The following is a 7,560-nucleotide window of genomic DNA, read 5'->3' on the forward strand; positions in this document are numbered from 1 at the left end:
ATAGAGGTTTACAAGTGGATGAATGGACATAACCGGGGGGATATTAATAGGGTATTAAAAGTATCAACACAGGACAGAACACGAAACAATGGGTATAAATTGGATAAGTTTAGATTTAGGAAAGACTTGGGTAAATACTGGTTCAGTAACAGGGTTGTTGATTTGTGGAACCAATTGCCGCGTAACATTGTGGAGGTGGTGTCCCTCGATTGTTTCAAGCACGGGTTGGACAAGTATATGAGTGGGATTGGGTGGTTATAGAATAGGAGCTGCCTCGTATGGGCCAATAGGCCTTCTGCAGTTACCTTTGTTCTTATGTTCTTACATGTGTTGACTGTGGAAATTGCAGTCTGGTACCAAAAGATGTAGGTACAGTGTGTGGACAAGCTCGGTGTAGCAGGAGAGAAGAATCTGCATAATTGTTGCGTCCTTGGGTCGCTGTCGCAATGTGGAGCATTGTAAAAATTGTACATCACTACTCCTCTTAATACAACAAATATGAGAAAAGAACTAACAATTCATCATGAATGATCAGACATCCTTAAAGCTTTACCATCAATCTAACATGTACTTAGAAGTCACTGATAATAAGTTCATCTATGCCCCAATCTTCAAAAGATCCGTCTGGCAAATATCTGCGAATGATGATGGGAATTTTCCGTTCTCTCAATTCTTTGGCAGCAATTTGGAGCGGATCCGATTCTGCATCAATTTCCACCATGACAGGCGCACACATTGCAATCTGCAGTGCTCTCGTGCCCAATACTCTAGCTCTTTCATATTTTGTCATATAAGGTGTCGTGATTCTCTTGAGCATAGGCACTGGCTGACCTTCCCCTGCAGGTACCAACTCTATCTGGTTATCATCATCCTCCTCTCCTTGCAGGTCATCCAGATTTTCATCATCTTCTGCCTCCTCGAAGTCATCACCAACATCATCACCATCGAACTCCTCGTCAGCCATCTCGCGTTCCTGTTTGCACCAAGGACTTCTCCCAGCTATAAGCAAGACTCGCGTGGCCGTGTGTGACGCAGCGCTGAGCGTCGGGACAGTATCTCGTAAGTGTCTGCTCTAGACCACACTTGAAAGTAGACTAGTTTAATGTTTGCTATTCTGCTGCTTATATGCTCGGGCAACACCTCACCGTGTTGCCCGGGCAACGCCTCACCTCATTCATCTCCAAAGGTTGACAGGAATATTAACAATGCATTTGGAGCGAGTATATTATTGGGATAATCTACTCGCTACACATGCCTTCGACCGAAGCGTTGTCGTCTCTTCAATTTTTAGTGTGTGGTTTGGTCAGCATAAATACTTTCTATAATTAACAGTACTAAATTCTACAATATAATTGAGCATAAAGTATATGTGTATTCGATGGTCCACATAATTACAAAAAGTAATATCTTAACAGGAGGAGGGTTTGTAAATATTCGCTCCTGCCAAGGTTCATGGGAAACAATTACCGACAATTTTTTTTATAGTAAAATGGTGAGAATTTGAGTCGTTTTACACTAATGTTAGTCATATGCCATTTCTCACTAATGCTATGGAAAAGGCACAGGTGCGTTTATAATAAGAACACAGGTAACTGCAGAAGGCTTATTGGCCCATACGAGGCAGCTCCTATCTATAACCACTACTCATATACTTGTCCAACCCGCGCTTGAAACAATCGAGGGATCCCACCTCCAGCATGTTACGCGGTAATTGGTTCCACAAATCAACAACCCTGTTACTGAACCAGTATTTATCCAAGTCTTTCCTAAATCTAAACTTATCCAATTTATACCCATTGTTTCGTGTTCTGTCTTGTGTTGATACTTTTAATACCCTATTATTATCCCCTTTGTTATGTCCATTCACCCACTTGTAAACCTCTATCATGTCACCCCTAACTCTTCGCCTTTCCAGTGAATGCAACTTAAGCTTTGTTAATCTTTCTTCATATGAAAGATTTCTAATTTGGGGAATTAACTTAGTCATCCTACGCTGGACACGTTCAAGTGAATTTATATCCATTCTATAATATGGCGACCAAAACTCAACTGCATAATTTAAATGGGGCCTAACTATAGCAAGATATAGCTTGAGAACCACACCAGGTGTCTTGTTTCTAACGCTGCGATTAATAAATCCAAGTGTCCGATTTGCCTTATTTCGAACATTTATGCATTGATCCTTTTGTTTTAAATTCTTACCAATCATAACTCCCAGATCCCTTTCGCAATCTCAACACCATCTAGCTCGTATCTTGTAACTCATCATCATCATTACCTAACCTCAGAACTTTACATTTATCAGCATTAAACTGCATCTGCCAATCCTTTGACCATTTCAAAACCCTATCTAGATCAACTTGAAGTGATAGTGTTAAATTAATTTCCTTACCGATTTTCGTATCATCGGGAAATTTGCAAATGTTGCTACTCAAACCTGAATCTAAATCATTGATATATATTATAAATAATAGAGGTCCCAGGACAGAGCCCTGAGGCACTCCACTTACAACATTTTCCCACTCTGACTTAACCCTCTCTGTTTCCTTTGGAATAGCCATGCCCTAATCCAACTTAATATAGCACCTCCAATACCATGAGCCTCTATCTTTTTTATGTCTTTCATGTGGCACTGTATCAAAAGCTTTGCTAAAGTCAAGGTACACAACATCACAATCCTTACCACTATCAACTGCCTCAAATATGCTGGAATAATAATTTAGCAAATTTGTTAAACATGAACGGCCATTTGTAAAACCATGTTGCGACTCATTTATTAACTTGTGTTTTTGAAGATGAAGACGAATTTTATTTGCAATTATCGATTCAAGTAACTTTCCCACAATAGACGTTAGGCTAATTGGTCGACATTAGTTGACGCAAGTGATCTATCTCCTTTCTTAAAAATTGGTATCACACTAGTAACTTTCCAAAACTCTGGCCCTCTGCCTGACTCTATTGATTTATTAAATATGGTTGACAGTGGGTCACAAAGCTCCTCTTTGCATTCTTTAAGCACCCTGGCAAACACTTCATCTGGCCCTGGGGATTTGTTTGGTTTGAGTTTTTCTATTTGTTTAAGAACATCCTTCCTGGTAACTGCTAAACTAGTCAACCTGTCCTCGTCCCCACCCACATAGACTTGTTCGGCTGAAGGCATATTGTTAAGTTCCTCTTTAGTAAATACAGATACAAAATATTTATTAAAAATACTACTCATCTCATCATCACTATCTGTTATTTGACCTGTCTCAGTGTTTAATGGACCTATCCTTTCCCTAGTCTTAGTTCGATATAACTGAAAAAACCCTTTAGGATTTGTCTTTGCTTGCCCTGCTATGCGAACTTCATAGTTTCTTTTTGCTTTCCTTATCTCTTTTTTAACCTTTCTAACCAGTTGTACGAATTCCTGTTCTAAAGTGACCTCCCCATTTTTAATCCTTTTGTACCAAGCTCTCTTTTTACCTATAAGGTTCTTCAAATTCTTTGTTATCCACTTTGGGCCATTAGTATTCGATCTATTCAATTTGTATGGTATACTACGTTCCTGTGCTTTGTTTAGAATATTCTTAAATAAGTTATATATTGAATCCACATCGAAATCCCCATTTAAGTCACCTGTCGCTGGGTTCATGTCTCGCTCCAAGACCGGCCCACACCCCATACCCAAGACTTTCCAATCAATTTGACCCAAAAAATTTCTTAGGCTATTAAAATCAGCTTTTCGAAAATCTGGCACAGAACCAGCCTTCCTACCAGTGGAAAACATTTTTTGTTTTTTCTACAGGGTTTGAGGAGTGGTTAGAAGGCGCCTTTCATGTGTAACGATTCTATTTTATATTTAACGATTCATGTGTTACGTAAAGTATGGTGACAAATAAACACAGACACTAAGAAACTATATATATATTTGGTCGAATATACAGAAGTACACAGGTGATATTTTGGTGTGAGTTGAGCGCACTGAGCCTCCCAGAACTCCCTCTCCCAGGGGATGAAAGGAAAAATACTTGATCAAGGAACTTAGCTGGTCGGTGAATTGTACGCCCTGCTCGCGTTACATAACCATCAAAGTTAACTTCCTCCTCTTCGCTGATGTCATCTAACTGGGGTCGTAGGAGGATCCTGTGCTGGGAGGGTCGCACAGGATCGTCCGTTGTCGTAGGAGGCGGTGCTGCTGGTAACTGTGGTCGAAAAGTGAACTGCGTAGTCGGCGGATGTGTCCTCTGGATTTAGCAGTGTCGCAGACGTTGAGACGAAGCCTGGAGCAGAGCAGAGAGCTGAGTGAGGCTGAAGTCGTGGAGCTCTATGTGGGAGAGCGTGGCGGCTCGATTGAGAATTGTGAGTGTCCGAACTCGGGGAGCGAGAGCGTGGCGGCTCGATGCGGTCGTAGTCTGCTGTCTGCTCTGTGTCGAAGCTGTAGCGTCTTGGGTTGATTAGGACTGTACACGCCGAGTACTACATGTGTTGACTGTGGAAATTGTAGTCTGGTACCAAAAGATGTAGGTACAGTGTGTGGACAAGCTCGGTGTAGCAGGAGAGAAGAATATGCATAATTGTTGCGTCCTTGGGTCGCTGTCGCAATGTGGAGCATTGTAAAAATTGTACATCACTACTCCTCTTAATAAAACAAATATGAGAAAAGAACTAACATGAATGATCAGACATCCTTAAAGCTTACCATCAATCTAGAAGTCACTGATGATAAGTTCATCTATGCCCCAATCTTCAAAAGATCCGTCTGGCAAATATCTGCGAATGATGATGGGAATTTTCCGTTCTCTCAATTCTTTGGCAGCAATTTGGAGCGGATCCGATTCTGCATCAATTTCCACCATGACAGGCGCACACATTGCAATCTGCAGTGCTCTCGTGCCCAATACTCTAGCTCTTTCATATTTTGTCATATAAGGTGTCGTGATTCTCTTGAGCATAGGCACTGCTGACCTTCCCCTGCAGGTACCAACTCTATCTGGTTATCATCATCCTCCTCTCCTTGCAGGTCATCCAGATTTTCATCATCTTCTGCCTCCTCGAAGTCATCACCAACATCATCACCATCGAACTCCTCGTCAGCCATCTCGCGTTCCTGTTTGCACCAAGGTCTTCTCCCAGCTATAAGCAAGACTCGCGTGGCCGTGTGTGACGCAGCGCTGAGCGTCGGTACAGTATCTCGTAAGTGTCCGCTCTAGACTACACTTGAAAGTAGACTAGTTTAATGTTTGCTATTCTGCTGCTTATATGCTCGGGCAACACCTCACCGTGTTGCCCGGGCAACGCCTCACCTCATTCATCTCCAAAGGTTGACAGGAATATTAACAATGCATTTGGAGCGAGTATATTATTGGGATAATCTACTCGCTACACATGCCTTCGACCGAAGCGTTGTCGTCTCTTCAATTTTTAGTGTGTGGTTTGGTCAGAATAAATACTTTCTATAATTAACAGTACTAAATTCTACAATATAATTGAGCATAAAGTATATGTGTATTCGATGGTCCACATAATTACAAAAAGTAATATCTTAACAGGAGGAGGGTTTGTAAATATTCGCTCCTGCCAAGGTTCATGGGAAACAATTACCGACAATTTTTTTTATAGTAAAATGGTGAGAATTTGAGTCGTTTTACACTAATGTTAGTCATATGCCATTTCTCACTAATGCTATGGAAAAGGCACAGGTGCGTTTATAATAAGAACACAGGTAACTGCAGAAGGCCTATTGGCCCATACGAGGCAGCTCCTATCTATAACCACCCAATCCCACTCATATACTTGTCCAACCCGCGCTTGAAACAATCGAGGGATCCCACCTCCAGCATGGTTCGCGGTAATTGGTTCCACAAATCAACAACCCTGTTACTGAACCAGTATTTATCCAAGTCTTTCCTAAATCTAAACTTATCCAATTTATACCCATTGTTTCGTGTTCTGTCTTGTGTTGATACTTTTAATACCCTATTATTATCCCCTTTGTTATGTCCATTCACCCACTTGTAAACCTCTATCATGTCACCCCTAACTCTTCGCCTTTCCAGTGAATGCAACTTAAGCTTTGTTAATCTTTCATCATATGAAAGATTTCTAATTTGGGGAATTAACTTAGTCATCCTACGCTGGACACGTTCAAGTGAATTTATATCCATTCTATAATATGGCGACCAAAACTCAACTGCATAATTTAAATGGGGCCTAACTATAGCAAGATATAGCTTGAGAACCACACCAGGTGTCTTGTTTCTAACGCTGCGATTAATAAATCCAAGTATCCAATTTGCCTTATTACGAACATTTATGCATTGATCCTTTTGTTTTAAATTCTTACCAATCATAACTCCCAGATCCCTTTCGCAATCTCAACACCATCTAGCTCGTATCTTGTAACTCATCATCATCATTACCTAACCTCAGAACTTTACATTTATCAGCATTAAAATGCATCTGCCAATCCTTTGACCATTTCAAAACCCTATCTAGATCAACTTGAAGTGATAGTGAGTCCTCCGAATTAATTTCCCTACCGATTTTCGTATCATCGGGAAATTTGCAAATGTTGCTACTCAAACCTGAATCTAAATCATTGATATATATTATAAACAACAGAGGTCCCAGGACAGAGCCCTGAGGCACTCCACTTACAACATTTTCCCACTCTGACTTAACCCTCTCTGTTTCCTTTGGAATAGCCATGCCCTAATCCAACTTAATATAGCACCTCCAATACCATGAGCCTCTATCTTGTTTATGTCTTTCATGTGGCACTGTATCAAAAGCTTTGCTAAAGTCAAGGTACACAACATCACAATCCTTACCACTATCAACTGCCTCAACTATGCTGGAATAAAAAGTTAGCAAATTTGTTAAACATGAACGGCCATTTGTAAAACCATGTTGCGACTCATTTATTAACTTGTGTTTTTGAAGATGAAGACGAATTTTATTTGCAATTATCGATTCAAGTAACTTTCCCACAATAGACGTTAGGCTAATTGGTCGACATTAGTTGACGCAAGTGATCTATCTCCTTTCTTAAAAATTGGTATCACACTAGCAACTTTCCAAAACTCTGGCACTCTGCCTGACTCTATTGATTTATTAAATATGGTTGACAGTGGGTCACAAAGCTCCTCTTTGCATTCTTTAAGCACCCTGGCAAACACTTCATCTGGCCCTGGGGATTTGTTTGGTTTGAGTTTTTCTATTTGTTTAAGAACATCCTTCCTGGTAACTGCTAAACTAGTCAACCTGTCCTCGTCCCCACCCACATAGACTTGTTCGGCTGAAGGCATATTGTTAAGTTCCTCTTTAGTAAATACAGATACAAAATATTTATTAAAAATACTACTCATCTCATCATCACTATCTGTTATTTGACCTGTCTCAGTGTTTAATGGACCTATCCTTTCCCTAGTCTTATTACGATATAACTGAAAAAAACCCTTTTGGATTTGTCTTTGCTTGCCCTGCTATGCGAACTTCACAGTTTCTTTTTGCTTTCCTTATCTCTTTTTTAACATTTCTAACCAGTTGTACGAATTCCTGTTCTAAAGTGACCTCCCC

At 40.5% G+C, this 7,560-nt stretch overlaps 2 pseudogenes; both read right to left on the reverse strand.

Annotated features, from left to right (window-relative positions):
- Window positions 1-571: 571 nt before the first annotated feature.
- LOC138370955 (DNA-directed RNA polymerases I, II, and III subunit RPABC2 pseudogene) lies at window positions 572-982 on the reverse strand (annotated as a pseudogene).
- A 3,706-nt stretch (window positions 983-4,688) lies between these two features.
- Window positions 4,689-5,151, reverse strand: LOC138370956 (DNA-directed RNA polymerases I, II, and III subunit RPABC2 pseudogene; annotated as a pseudogene).
- Between the last annotated feature and the right edge of the window lie 2,409 nt (window positions 5,152-7,560).

The sequence above is a fragment of the Procambarus clarkii genome, chromosome 34 (assembly GCF_040958095.1).
Source record: "Procambarus clarkii isolate CNS0578487 chromosome 34, FALCON_Pclarkii_2.0, whole genome shotgun sequence".
Taxonomy (NCBI): Eukaryota; Metazoa; Arthropoda; class Malacostraca; order Decapoda; family Cambaridae; genus Procambarus; species Procambarus clarkii.